The sequence below is a fragment of the Gallus gallus genome, chromosome 1 (genome assembly GCF_016699485.2).
Source record: "Gallus gallus isolate bGalGal1 chromosome 1, bGalGal1.mat.broiler.GRCg7b, whole genome shotgun sequence".
Taxonomy (NCBI): Eukaryota; Metazoa; Chordata; class Aves; order Galliformes; family Phasianidae; genus Gallus; species Gallus gallus.
In genome coordinates, this window is record NC_052532.1 from 133,752,128 (window position 1) to 133,767,386 (window position 15,259).

General features: G+C 46.2%; 1 protein-coding gene across 11 annotated transcripts in view; it reads left to right on the forward strand.

The window, feature by feature from the left end:
* The window catches only part of MAP4K4 (mitogen-activated protein kinase kinase kinase kinase 4), a 151,989-nt gene that overhangs the window by 66,210 nt on the left and 70,520 nt on the right, over positions 1-15,259 (forward strand). The window lies entirely within an intron of this gene.

Consider the following 15,259-nt stretch of genomic DNA (forward strand, 5'->3'; position numbering starts at 1 on the left):
GCATGCGTAGCACTCCCTTATCTGAAACTTCTCAGAAGCGGGGAGGAAAGGCACATTCCCCACTTCCTACCTTTTTTCTCTTAAATCTTGCGTCTGCTTTACCAAAAAAGAAGGTGAGGAGGCTGCTTGACAATAGTCTGCCTGGTACATTTGCAGCCTAAAAAGGGCGTACATTTATTCAAAGGAAATAAGTCCAATACAGTTCCCAGAAGCCTGAAAGCAGAAACATCTGCAGGAATGATGAGCAGATTGCTGGCAGAATTCAGCAGTGTAAAGTAGTAGTTGTAACTGACCCAAGGGGATTTACTGTGGAACTGTAGATGAGAAAGACTGAAATTAACCCAGCCACAGAAATAAAAAATATATATCCAATATATAATGCTTAGCTGTCATGTAGTTTATACTGTTCAAAAAGCAATCAGTTTAAATTAAGACTTCAAAACAGACCAGAAAAAGCGTGGGCTTTCCCTGTTGATTCCAGTTGTGTTTTACCAAGTTACATCCTCAACATGGCTTGAGATTTAAAATCGAATCAGATCCTTCTGTGCAATATCCACAGGTGACCAGGCAGGATAGGGCGGAAAACAAGAAGGCAGGGATGGGTCAACTGATAGTACTTCAGTCTTATCTCTCAATCTCTCTGTGATCGATGAGCGGTGTGACTGCCGATCTCTAACTGAAGCTGTTGTGTCTGCCAAGAGCTAGACATTCTTGCTTTGTAAGATGGCCTGATAAAAATTGATGTTCAGCTGGAAATTTTCAAAGGCTGCCTTCTCAAGAGGCAGCGCTATTTTTCTGCAGTTAATATGTAGACAAAACAGAGAAGGACGAAGGTGCGTTGACATAAAGTGAATGCTCTTTGCTCAGCAAACGTTTCCATTTGTGCAGCATTGTGAAGTAGGGCAGCTTTCCTGCTAGGACTGTAGCAGCGAAGGTTTCTTCCATAACAGTAAGTCTGGCTGTATTGCACACTCCCTCTGTTTTTAATAGCAGATATTAATCACAAACAGTTGTAACGCAGAGGTTGCACAGCAGAAGGCAAACAATTGAAAAATGCCGTGTATAGCGTGGCTGAGCTCATGTTGCAGGAGATGGCTTATGTTTTGAAACTTTCTGCAATTTTTGGCTGGTTTTGAAAGTTGTATATTGGCACTATCTTCTACCTCACAAGCTTGTTCTTTTTTGGGGATGCATGGCAGTCAGAGGGAGGATTGGGAGATGTTAGCCCCACGCAGTGTAAAAGTGTCGTTATTCCTACAAGTGGAGCTCATGTGTTTTTACTTCAAAGTAATGAGCCTGTGGAGGCCAAAAATATGGTGTAAATTCTTCCAAGTCATGCTAAGTCAACTTTACTTTTTAACACCAGGCATGGATGATATTCCCATAGGATATTCCTGTCCACTCCTGCTGCAGTCAGCACTTGGCTCCCTGTCTGCATCCCTGTATTTGTGCTGGCACCTTGGGGCCAGGCAGTGACCCGGATCAGTGAGCAGGCCACAATTCCACTAAAAATTCCCTCACTTTTCTCTTCCTGCTGGTTATTTATAACCTGGATGAGTTTGCTGCTCTATTTTAGCACGTAGTCTTTACTATGATGAAAGTAGCATGAGATTGGGAAGGAGCCACTGATGGCCATGGAGGAGAAGGGGAAGAAAGAGCTCAGAATGGTGTTGCTGCCGAAGATGGCCTTGCCATCCAGGTATGGCTTGGTTTCCTCAAGGAAAGGTCTCCTGAGCATCTCCTTTACTGGCAGATCATGTTTAAAGCAGCTTCATCATCATTCTAGCTGACTGCAACTTATGCAGATAGTTAGGAGCAGAGAACATAAGGACCTTCTCACATAAGGACTTTCTCCACTGGCTTTCATAGCTTTATTTGCATGAACTGCTCTTGTGAGCTAATGGTAACTAACTGTGTATATGTGGGGAAAGAGGCTGGAATGGAAACTCTCCTAAAAAACTGAAATTGTGATTTTTTTCTTGCTGAGCAGCTACTGAGGCTCTAGGTGATTCGTGCCTCTGTACATGTGTTGCTGGCAGTATTTAATGCTTAAATGGTGCTGTGCATGATATCTGATTGTTTTGTTTAACTGGTGCTGAGAACACACACGAGACTTTCTTTTTTCTCAGGTACCTCTGATCCAGTGCTTGCTTTGCCAAACACTTAAAAAATTAGAAAGCCTAATGTGTTGGCAAGCTCTGTAGGCACGCCTCAGATTTTCAATTTTCAAGGCCCAATTCTGCAATTCCTGCATTGCTCGTGATCACCAAGGTTACATCAGCTCTGTAAAGCTTTGATGACCTGAACAGAAGGAATGTCCAAGTCAAAGTGAAGACTTCCCTTCGAAAGTTATGGTTGGCACAAAGAAAATGAGGCAGTGTAACCTCCAAGTAGCAATGCTGGAAGAAACATTATAGCTCAGACTGTACATGGTGTTTTGGAAATGCTCTTCGTCCTTCCCAGCTTTTCTTGTGGTTTTCTATTCAGATTTTAATTTTGAGAAGAATGGTGGTGAGGATGAGAAAAGAGGAGGTGGGCTGAAGATATCAGCTTGATCTTTGAATATATTATGACTCGTCAGTACTGCTGCCTGAAATGGTGGGGGATGTCGACGTGCAGCTTTGCTGTCTCTTCCACTTTTCTCTAAACAAATTAGGGAAAGCTCTGTAAAGTCGTGTAGGTCTGTATAAATCCACAGATCTACAGCACTCAAGCGGGCATTGAAAGATCTAAAAGTCTGCAAGCCTTCTTATAAGTACGGCGTGCAAGTAGATCATATTTGTGCTTTCTGGGGGTGAATCTGGAGCACGTGTAAGGGTGAAAAAATGTCACTGGAGCATAGTGCAAATAGCAACAAAAAACATCAGTCTTCAGCAATTGAAAGCTGTTCTGTTGTTGGATGAACTATCAGCATATACACACTTGAAAAACTGTTTTCCAAACTGTATATATGTAGGCTGAATCTCAGGCTGCACGCACGTTGGTGAGGAGGCTTTATTTAAGAGATTCTTACAGTCTGTCATGAATCCTTTTATGTAAGTGACTGTTCCTTACGGGGCATTGTTTTGGAAAAGTCCATGTTGAGTGAGTGTCGACTCCTTCCCAAAGCTACTCCCTGCCCGTGCTGCTGGGTTTCCATGGGCTGCTTGCTCCATACCGTTGTTCAGCTCTGTAGCATACCAAGTGAGCCGTGACTGATGTTATCAGATGCAACACAAGTATGCTGTGAGATTTGGCAGCAGACACTGGTTACTCAGAAGAATCCTTTTCTTTTGTGAAGCAAAAAAAAAAAAACCCCTAAAAACCTCAAACCATTTAAAACCCTAGCAAAGCTTACTTGGCAAATTTGTATGCATCTGAGCTTGTTAGCATTCTATCCTGAGCACGCAGCTTGACTCTGCTCGACTCTTTTGGAGGCCTTACTTGCAGCTGCACGGATGTTTCCAGTGTCGGTCCTGTGTTCCACTTCCAGAGATGCTTTTCTGTTTGAAATCTTCAGTAGCTAATTTTGAGGAAAAAACACAAATCACTTTTTCACTGTTTGTTATAACCCCTGACGCTGCTGCTTCTTCCTCCTACCTCTTCCCACACATGCTCTTGGCATCCTCTGGGAAAGTTTTCCGCATGCCTTTTTAATAGCAGCATTTCTCAGCTCTTGTGCCCAGTGTTTCATGACTTGTCCAGTCTAGTCTGTGTAAGATTATGCTAAGTAAACAACTGGGTACTGTATCCTGCTGATTTATGAAAGAGGCTGCATTGCTTTTAGTGCTTGCCTGTCTTGCCCTTTCTGTACATGGCATACAGAACAATGAAAAACCCCAAACCAAAACCTCCAGGCCTGCACAGAAGTATGTCTCATCTTCTGAACCTCGGTAGAAGAGGTTACCAGAATTATTCACTGCTGCCTTCCCAGCTCTGCTGAATGGTTTTTCTGTTACGGTAGACAAGTCACTTTGAGTCTTGTCTGCCTCTGTCTGATGGTCCATACAGTGTTGTGAACTGTGACATTACGGACCATCTATCCTTTGTATTTAAGGCACCCCAAAAGTGGTCTGTGGAAAGACTACAGAGAATAACTAACTGTTATGTGTTCCCGTGCGTGCAGGCAGATCAAATGAGGAGAAAACAAAAACAATAAGCATAAAAAGTTTACCCTAACTTTCGTTATTTTTAATGAAAAAACAAAGGTAGTCTATAGATTTTGATCTTTTTGTATGGAGAAAAAACAATAGTTGATGCATCACTCTGGAAGACCACGAATGTATGGATCTTCGTGGTAGCATGCAATAGAGCTAGGGCAAGCCAATCTGGAGAAGCTGAATGTGGGCTGCTTTTTGAGTGTGGAGACAAGAGCACACTGATTTCCTTGGCTTAGAGCAGCTTCCTTATAGCACTAGCTTATCTGTCCATGGCGGTGCTTATTCCTGGGTTAGCTAAAGCAGACCTGAAGCCAACAGAGCTGCCAAAAGCTGAACAGTATGGTCCCTTGAACTGTAATAACTTGGTTTGGAAGAAGGTTGAGAAGAGCTAAGATACTCTTGCAGGCAGCGGGGCAGTCACTTTGTAGCTGTAAAGAGTATTTCTGGACATAAATAAATATAAACTTTCCTGATGCAGTGCTGGCATCAGGTTGTAGAGAGAGCAAACTTTCACTCTGCTCATCCAAGTCTTGGGGTGGTTGGTAGACTGTCAGGCTGGAGAAGCTTATTTGGGAAGGGGGGAGATGTAAGATTCGCTGCTGCTGCAAGAAGGAGGCTGAACATGCTTCTTCAAGTGGGGCAGGAAGCCTTGGGTGTTACTAAGCAGTTTGGGAAACCATATACAACATGATTTGACTGGAGAGAGCTAGCACCTAGCATGATGGCTTCAGCAGTGAGCAACTTCACAGTGGTACTGTGTGGTTGGGTGGAAAATTGGCAACAGAGGGGAGAAGAAAAGAGATGTGAAATGTTCATACACGCGTGTTGCTCTACTTGCTTTTTCCAGCACACAGTTTCTTAGTGCAAGATTTCCACCTGAGCAAAAGACTGTTTGCATGCATGGCCTGTTGCCAGCTGTCCTTGCGGGTGGATCTCCCTCTATGTATTTTAACATGCTTGTTTTGGAACCTGACTGTTTCAAGGCTGGAAGAAACAGATGTTTTCCTTCTGCCATAAAGATCCTTGAGGGCACCATTGCTGTCTCACCAGCATCTATTACCTGTTAACAGCCAAAGAGCTTTGAATGTGAGGACTTAGCGTGGCTCATTTAGTGGCTTTCCCATTGGATTGCTGTATTAAGAGGATGTAAAGACAGCTATGTTGACTCTGTCTTCTCATCTCCTCCTGCTTATGGTCTGACGTGCAAGGCCTCATCCTATCTAGCAGAAAATGTTTTGCTCCTGCCCCATAAATTATATACAACTTACATTATAAAGATGGCCTGACTGTTGATGTCCACCTTTGCTGTAGTTCGTAGTGCCAAAGAATCCCCTCTCTTGGGGAGGCAGTTGTAACATCCTGCCTGCCTAGCCATAGGAGAACCGGGTAGCACCTTCCTGTAGCACAGCTGGTGGTGGTCAGGGTGCTCCCCTTAGCTGAGCTGTGCCACCGAGGTCTGTTATTACTGACCAGTGTGGCCTGCGTACCTGAAGCATAGTGCCACGTGCTGTGTGGGCTGCAGCTGACTTCCACTTGCAGATGGGTGGCAGTGCATCTGTGTATGAAGGTTTCTCAGCAAGTCTCGAGCACTTCAGACAAGTCTGGACTTGCTCTGTAAAAATTTTTCCTTTGGTCTGTTGGTGCAACTGCCCCGGCATTCTGAAGCAAGAGAGGAGGAGCTGCTGATGTCTGCTACTGTCCTTACAGTGAGTGGGGCAGGCGCTTGCATTCCAGCTTTTGGCTATTGTTTATCAATCCAAGCAACACTGAAAACGCACTTTAACTGCAGGCCTGGTACCTGCAGCCACCTGGAGACCTGTTGTGCTGGCAGTGACAAGGAAGCCACTAATGGCAACGTGATTTCCATGTGTATTTGAAAGGAATGACTGCTGGCATCTGTGGGAGGGAATCCTGGGCCCTAATATCAACCATGGTGAAGTCTCCGTGTGGCAGCACATGGCTGCTTTCACTACCACAGTACCTAACCCCTGGTCACACCTGTGCTGACACGAAGCTGAGCACTGCCGCATGCAGGCCCTGCTGAGGGAGCTGCGGCCTGGCTGCGTTACCAGGTGTGTGTCGGAGCTGTCTGAGGAGGGTCGGCTTCTATGGGGAAACAGAACCGTTCTGTGTGCAGATAACAGCAAAAAGCACGGGGCTACGTTAGGAATATTTTCTGTCAGATACGCGGCACAGCGGCTCAATTTACCGCCGGTGAATCAGACACACTGTCTGCTGAGGGAAAACAAGGCAACTCTGTCAATGCACTGTTAGAACATGTGTGCTCTTGTCAGTCTGGGCTGAAATAAAACCCAATGAGACCTGTGACAGAGCACTGTGCTTTAATTTTAGCAAGTACTCAGACCAAAGTGAGTTCTGCAGCAGATTCCTCCTGCCTGCATAGGCGGGCGGGAGCACAGCTCCGGCTCCCATCTTTCAGGGGTGAGCTTTACATTTTGGCATTAGGATCAAAGACGGGAGAATTAATTTGCTGTTTATGTTAAAGGGGATATATCTCCTTGAAATGTAATCTTTCCTGGCTGTGTTTAATTGTAGTTTCATCAACCCCACCTGCCTGAGGGTTCCTCCTGTTTCTGCTGTGACATTCCATATTTTTATCTCGACTTCCGAAGGAAATGAGGCTTCTCGGTGATAGCGCGTGTGCCTCTTCGCCTGCTCTTCCACCCAGTGCTGTTTAGGTCTGCTGGCCAACTTTGGCCAAGCCCTCCCATAATGAGGGAGAAATTCCAAAGATATGAAGTCCCGATGAGTTATGTGAAAGCAGGAGAGGAGAGCGGGTGGAATTTACATCCTTTGTGCCAGGTATGGCAGGCAGACCTCAGCCACCGGCCATTATCAGCCGACTGCCCACCATTCTGTAATAAAACAGGAGGAGAAAGCAGAAGACTTTTTAAAAGAGCAGGTTCTCATGGTTGGCTTTCAAGCGAATGCTGCAGCTACAGGAATGCACACAGGGCAGCGCGTGCAAATTGCTTTCAAGCACTTCAAAATCTCCCTCTGATTCCATCTTTAGTTTACGGGTGTACGAATAGAGTTGTACATTTGAGATTGTCCCGTGTGATCTCTCTCTTGTGCTCTGTTTTTAACATGTGCGTATGTATGTGTAACCATAAAATAGCGATGTTGTTCTCCGATGTTTAATGAGAGAGAAATGTTTGCTCAAAGTCTCTCGACAGCACTCCTTTTGCAAGACAGAAAGTTTGAGTGATGTGTGGGGAGTTGCTGGCCAAAATACAGTCTTAAAACCCAGCTCCTAAAACTGGAGATTATGGCAGAAAGTGCTAATGTGCAAGGACATGGGAATTTGTTGTACTCCAAGCTGACTTGTAACCATGATTAACACCCCCCATAACCCCCTCGTGCCTGAGAGGAAAGCATTCTCTCCCCTGATGCCCAGTCTCTTAAATATGCAATAGGAATCACATGGCTGAGCTAAGTGTTAAAAGAGCCCTGAAGATGCTGTGCAAACTAGTTTAGGTGATTGCTCTAGAAGCTGCTCTTTGTCTTCCAAGCCTAGAAACACCTTTTCCAGTAAGAGGCTTGTGTACATTCCTGTGGATAGGTTTAATCCAAAAGGGATTAAAGCCCAGAGCGTGCTCTGTGTAGTCTCTCTGGCGGAGAGTATTTTCTACTGCAAAATAAATCCGCAGAGGTGTTGCCATTAAACTGCACACTGATTCTTCATAATAAGCACATGCAGTTCAGTTCCGCTCTCCCGTCTTTGCTTTCTCTTTTCATAGGATCTTGCTTCAAGCAGGAATAAGATGATGGGTATCTGGCCAATGAGGTGTCTTTTTGTGCTGACTCCCCGTTATCTCTTCCGTGTCAGGCTTTCCTTCTCAGATGCTTTGGTCTGAAAGAGGTATCACTGAGAACAGAGAGAAAGCTGCAGAGGGAGCTGCTATTCCTGTGTAGGGAACTCTGTATTCATCTCTTCATCACGTGTGTATTCTGCATTGTGCCCATGAGGTAAAACGCTAGCTTCTTTACCCAGCACCACTGATGAGAAAGGCATGGTGAGAGTTCAGCAGCCTGGTTGCTTGCACAGAGCTTTGCTGGATGACGGAGGCCTTTCCCTCTGCCAAGTGTCAAGGTCAGGTCCAGAAATGAACTTTCAATTTCTTTGCGTGTCAGTGGATGGATGAGGTGTTTTTGCAGTTTGTCGTTAGAGCAGGGATATTTTCCACTATAGCTCTTTCTTCCTAAACTGAGCTTCAGTGTGTGATTCTAGTTTTACGCGAGTTGGTAAGAATTAAGTGGAAATCCCAGTGTAAATGCAGCAGCCCCCGTACCTTCAGATAACTGTTTCTAGCCTGGCAATGCACCTTGGATGTGCATGTGAGAGCGAGAAGGGAGAATGCACGTGATTATCGTAAACGGCTTTCTGATATGGAACCTTTGACCAAATGGAAATGTAACTGAGGGAACAGACCCTGGGCAGAAGGAGGAGCCAGCACCCCGGCTGCCTGCTTGACTCCCCCTCTGCTAACCTGTCCTCTTGGCTGTGGCCGCAGACATCGGAGCTGTGCTGACCCTGCTTTGGAAACTGTGAGCACAGGCAGCACCACTAGGGAGAGGAGCCTTTTCTCTAGCATTTACTTAATTTCCTCTCTTTCAGTCTGTGACAGAAAGCTGTTTTTATAAGGGTTAGACGTTTTTCAATTTGGGAAGCGTACCTAGCCTTGATTTGCAACACAAATTGTTAGCATGTTGCCATTTGTACTGTTCCTGTAGAAATTGAGGGATCAGCGTATAAATTGCAAGCTCTTTTCCTTTCTCCGTGCATACCAATGTAAACAAACAAACAAACAAACAGACACCCCTATAAATGAATGAAAGGATTTCTACTCTCGGGGCAGAAAGGAGGAACACTTTGTTTTCTATTTATAAATATTCAGATAGCGTGGTCTTCGCAGAACCACAGGGTGGCTGAAGCTGGCAGAGACCCCTGGGCTCCCCTGGCCCAATGCCTGCTCCAGCAGGGCCACCCAGAGCAGAGTGCCCAGGATTCCTTACGGCCGCGTGGGAGTCATGCCCACACAGCTATGGCTTTGCGATGCCTGGAGGAAAGCTGGTCATGCTGTCTTCCTCGAGGGCCTGACTGCATCCTCCGCAGCCACCTGCGATGGCTGTGAGGGAGGGTTTGCAGTGCTGCACACCTGGGGGTTTGGGAGAGAAGAGCCAAGATCTTCAGCAGGGATTCCCCCACCCTCTTGTTTCTTTCTGCTGTGCAGCGGGCTATTTTTAGGCTGCTTGCCTGCCTCAGAAATTACTTCACTTTTTGTGTTGGACCACTTCCATAACATTCGTTGTGATTCTGAATTCCAGTATTCGGGATAATGTTAGAGCAAAGAGTCGCCGAGTGGTGAGTTTGACTCAGTGGTAGAGCCAGAAACCTGCCTTGAGGCAGTGTGTGTGCCACTGGCCTCTGAGCTGGTGACCCACAGGAGACTGGCCTTGTGAACCAGGGTTCGGACCACCCTCTGTATTTGCCAGCAAAGAATCTTCTTAATCTTGGGTTTGACGGTGCCTTTGCTGGCAAATGGCAAAAGAAAGCGGACCAGGAACAGCTTGAGCCAGGTGTCCAAAGCACATCTACCTCTGAAAGACACCCATTTGCTTTAAGTGCAAAATGAAAAGCCTGGTCTGCCCTTGCTGTGTATGCTTGTGCAGTACCATTGCTAACACACTGGATATTGTTAGTTAGATATGACTTAAATCATGTATTTCTTTGATAGTAGAATGGTCCTGAGATACAGCAGCCTGTAATATGGGAAACAAGGCTTGTTTTAATGTTGCTGCATATGATGCATTTAGCAATTTGCTGCTCTGAGATGCAAAAGCCACTACAGTTAGATCTATTATAGTTTAATTTCCTACAGCTGGTGGATAAAGCAGAAGGATATAAAAGGGAGGATTTGGGCAGAATTTCATAGAAAGGCCTTCTGACACAGTAGCAACCCCGAGGCTGTTCTGGATCTGGAGGGCAGCTGAGACTCGCTGGCATTTAGCAGTATTTTTTCTAAGGGAAAAATGAAGGTGTTTCTTGTAGTGGGCATCTCTGCAGTTCACCAATGCATGTGGTGAATATAATTGTGGGAACTCAGGAGTGTTCAGGAGCTGTATGGTTAGTGGGCAGCAGAGTGTGTGCCTGCTGCTACAGCTTCATATATATGAGAAAACTGGATTCCAGTGTTTGAGATGGAAAAGATGATAATGATAGTATCAAGCCCACACTGCTGGGAGTTCTTCACATTTTTTTTCTGGGTCTTAATTAATAACCACTCTTAATGAATGGATGCCTCTTTTTTTGGATCATGGGTCTACTCCATAATCATTTGGAAAATACCCATGTATCAGTAGGCTTCGGAGTGCAAGTAGCTACTTAGAGCATGGACAAACAGTTTCTAACACCCTGCTTAGAGTGACTTCATGAGCTGTTGGCATTCTCCCTGAGAAATGGCCATCTTAATTGTCTGGAGAGCAGCAATTTCTTGTGCAGTCTTTTTGTTTATCTAAATGTGCGTACTTGTTTAGTAAAAATGGTTGCCTGCATGACTGCTGTACTTCGGGCCATCACTAGAGGGCTTCGGATTGAGAAAGACATTTGCCTACCTCATTACGACAGGAGCCGGAAGTTTCCTATGAAATCTGGTATGCAGCAATGCAACGCTGACCCCTCTGAGTTAATGCTTCCTGGTGTTGAGTGGTGGTTTTGTCATCTTCTATTCAGATAAACCAGTTTCATCCTTTTTTTTTCCTTTTTTTTTTTTTTTTTCTTCTTTTTAGCCTTGTTTGTTAACCATCTTTACAGCACGAATGATCAAACAGGGCCTCGGCAGCCCTTCCATGCGTGCGGCGAGTAGGGCTGTGATTAGGTAACAGCAGAGGAACAGTTCTGCAGTGTCCAGCACCTCCCCGGAAGGAAGAGGACGTGCTGTGGAGGTTGTCAGTGTGGTACATGCTTACCCTGTAGTACATGCTTACTCTGAAGGCCGGTGCTGCAGAAACACATTGTGTGTTGGTGGTGAAAGCTGGGTTGTGACTGTTGCCTTGCTATACATACTGCAGCTAGGTGCAGCTTCTGGGGAAACGTGTTTGATGGTGAACCAAAGGGCTGAGGGAATAAGGGCTGTATTGTATGAAAGAAAACTTGAGCTGGATGTCTCGCTTTGAAGATGTTTGCCAGTAAGTTGGAGAGTTGCCCTCAGCCCAGCCTACTTTCAGTGAGGAAGTTTTATAGGGTCATGAAAAGAGGCAATGTCCCTTTTTCCACAGCGCCTTGTTTTTGCTGAAGCAGCTCACATGCACTGTCGTCATTTCTTGTGCTTTGGATTGGAGACTCAGCGCTCACCCAAAGAGAGTTCCGACTTTCTTCGATCTCTCTCCGCGGTGTGTGAACTTTGGAGCGCATAACGGGTGCAATTCAAAGCCAAGTGTGAGCTCTTTGCTGCTGATCACTTTGGCAGAAACTTCTAGATTCTTGGAGACTGCAGATGGAACTGATTTGGGGGGAAAGATTTTCAAAGCAAGGAGGAAAAAAAAGAGAAAGCACCCACAACCTTCAGAATTCTCCTTTTTTGTATTGTTTTGCTGGCTTCATAATAGCCTGCCTGTTCTTCCTTTTCCTGTTCTGCACCCCTGCTCCTCACTGGCAATTCATGCCAGCCAGAGTGCAACTAAAGGCTTTTCCAAGCAGAGTGCCATTTGTGAGTAAACCCACAAAGACGAGCTTAACCAGTTTAACCGATGCTTTGAATGAGGCTTTCCATTTTGATCGGGCTTTGGGATTTCTACACGCTCCTGTTGGAGCGACGACACCATAGGAGAGGAGTCCCTGGCCGTGACGGGCTTTGTTTGGATGCCTGTAGTCTGGCAGAAGCTGACCTCCACAACACATGGTCTTTCACTTAGCTGCCTCTCTCCGGCTATTGCAAAGATCTGGTTGCTGTGTGTGGGATTTCTCCTTCCGTGATGCTTAGTAATGTTTCCAAACCGACTAGCGGCTCCGTTCCTTGGTGGCGGAGCTGGAGCTGTGGAGCTGGCACGTTTGCTGCTGTCGGTCCCTTTGTGCATGGCTTCATTGTCAGACAGCTCTGCTCTGGGCAAATCCAGTGCCTTAAAGCACATCCTCCTGAATTTCGAGGCTCTGCGCACAATCCAGGTTTCCTCGTTCAGATGTAAATGGCCCCCTCCCCACCCCCCAACGTTTTGGCTGGGCTAATTGCTCTTTGTTCCATCTCAAATCAGTGTGATTAAAGAGATTTTTCAGGCTGTCACTTCATCATGTTACGGGACTAGCATAGTAAAAAGTTGTAATATCTGTTAGGGTGAGTACACCAAGCGTAGAATTACGGTCCTTTTCCTGCTTATGAATCATCTTCCCAAGAGACCCTGTGGTGATAGCATTTCTTTTGTTTTAAAGGAAAAGTCCCTGAGAAGGAGGCCATTTATTCAGACAGGAGAGGCCGTCTGTTTTTGTTTCTTTTTAAACATGCAACTTTCAAATTTGTTCTGTGTCTGTTCCAGACGCTAGCCTTGAGCACGGCTCCCGTGCAGATGTCAGTGGGCTGGAGATGTGGCCACTGGGGGCTGAGGAGACGCAGCCTTCCAGTACATAAAGGGAGCTTCTAGACAGGAAGGGAGACTGACTTTTTGTGCAGTCTGATAGTGATGGGACAAGGGGGAATGGTTTAATCTAAAAGAAGGGAGATTTTGATCAGGTATTAGGAGGAAATTCTCTACTCAGAGGGCGGTGAGGCGCTGGCACAGCTGCCCAGAGAAGCTGTGGTGCCCCATCCCTGGAGGTGCTCAAGGCCAGGTTGGATGGGGCCCTGGATAGCCTGAGGTGGTGGGGGGCAGCCCTGCCTATGGCAGGGGGTTGGGGCTGGGTGGGCTTTATGATTCCTTCCAACCCAAGCCATTCTATGATAGCCTTTCCAAGGAGGTCAGCTTGTTCTGGTACAGAAAGATTTCAGTGAAACACATTCGTTGTCAGCCAAGTTGCTGAGTGTCACTTTTTAACAGTGGAGATGAGGAGGAGGAATGAGCTGGTGACTACATCTGAAGGCTGCAAGTGCTGGGAACGAGGGCGTGAAGCTTCCTGCTTGGGAAGTGGCTTAGCGGAGATGTGCGTGTGTTCCTCTGGTGTGAGGACCAGCAGGCAGTCATGCTATAAGCCATCGTGACATGGTGCTTGCCAGTCAGGAGGATGCTCTTTGTTTCAGGGCATGCTGTATAGGAGCAGGCTGCACAAGGCCTAGCTGCCTGAGAGATGGTGAGAAGAGACCTAAGCTCAAGCAGACCTGCCGCACACACATCCTCTTTCTGCCTGCCTTTCATTTTGAATACTTGGAGCACTCGGGAAATGGAATAACCAACCAACCAACCCACCCGTCTACACAACACCCAACCTGCAGTGCTCCCCCCCCCCCGCCACAGGGACAGCCCCTCTCGGTGTGCCTGAGGATGTGCACTTATACCCTGTGCAGTTTTTGCTTCTGTGTGGGGTGCTCCAGACTCAGAGTTTCTTTTAGAGGCGTTGGGATTAACTTAGAGCCAACCTGGGGAAGGGGATGTGGGGCGGGGGCTGTTGGCAGCCCTGGTTTTACAGGCGGGAGCAGCGGGGTGATGCAGGGGCTGTTGGCAAGAGCTGGGAGGGGGTGCTCCAGTCTTCCAACTCTGCTTTAAGCTGGGGCTGTCAGGGACTCAGCTCAAAAGAGAGAGCCTTGTGCTAGGATCAGGGATGTTTGTTTTTAAACTGGAGGGAAAGATACTGTAGCAGCTCTGATTTTTCAGATGAAATACTGTTTAATAATCGCAAGCTTGTTTGCAGCCCAGCAGCAGAAACAAACCTGTACTGTAATGTTAGGACCCATCTATGTTTGCTCCAATCCTATTTTCTTGGCTGTTAACCATGGTCTCTTTTTCACCTGCCCAGCTAAGGGTAAACGCAGCTGAGGTGTCATATTTTCTGCCAGCATTTATTGCTTTTATTTATCCCAATGGAGGCAGGGGGAGTGTCCTTCCCAGGCAAATAATTTCCAGGTAATAATTAGCTGGTTATCAGCAGCTTCCTTGCTTGAGAAGGGGAGGAGGGGAGATCAGGAGCTGCGACGCCCTATCTGATAGATGGGCACAAGCATCTTGTGGCTCTGTTCATTGTTAATTCACTCCTGCAGCACCACTCAGCTGTGAGGTTTCCAGGCGTGCTTGGCAGCACTGACAACAAAAACATCTGGTCCAAGAATATAGTTCCCTTCTGCTGGCAGCTGCATGAAAATGATTTTGTACATAGTGGCGCCATGCCAAATGCACTTACTTGTACACTAAAGTGCACAGCCTTTATAGCGCTTTGGCAGCGCAGGGTGGTTTTAAATACCGTGCGTAAGTCAGCATGAATCTACCAAAGAAAATCAAAACCTCAGCAATTGGTTTTTTTTAAAGAACTCACTTATCGAGCGTTCACAGACGTGGATCTACCTCTGTACCTGCCTAGCAGCTGCTCCTGTCTGATAACAAAGGAAAAGCCTTTTGGTGACAGCCCTGGTTGTTCATCTGCCCTCCGGAAAGGTTTGGCGTGAGCATGGAGGGGAATGTGCCCCTCGCAGATGTCCCTGAATTCCACTGTCGGCGGTTGCTTTATTTGTTGCTGATAGTCCGTCTCCTCTCCTGGTTTAGAAAAAACGCAGTGCGTGCTAAAGAAAACGTTAGCTGTGAATTGAGCAGTTTGTGTGTCTGCTGGTAAATTATAATTTGAGTGATTGGACCTAATAATTATGGACTCATCATCATCATCTTGTCAGTCAGATGTAAATTACTCTATAATGGATTTCCATTTTGAAAAGCTGTGTTTCCGAGTGCAAATATATTTTAGAGTTAAAATTTAACACCCTTATTCCCTCCTGTCTTTAAAACCTTTATGGTTATAACTCTCCTCCTTGTGTGACCAAGCAAGTTAAAAACAGATCTTTGCTCCAGCGAAGCTGCTCTCAGACTGTATTTTTCTTGTTATTTCTTTTCTGTCTCAGTGTTCATTCCCACAGACTAGTGCAGCCGCTCAGCATGACAGCACTTATTCACCCCCAAAGTCGCTGCTG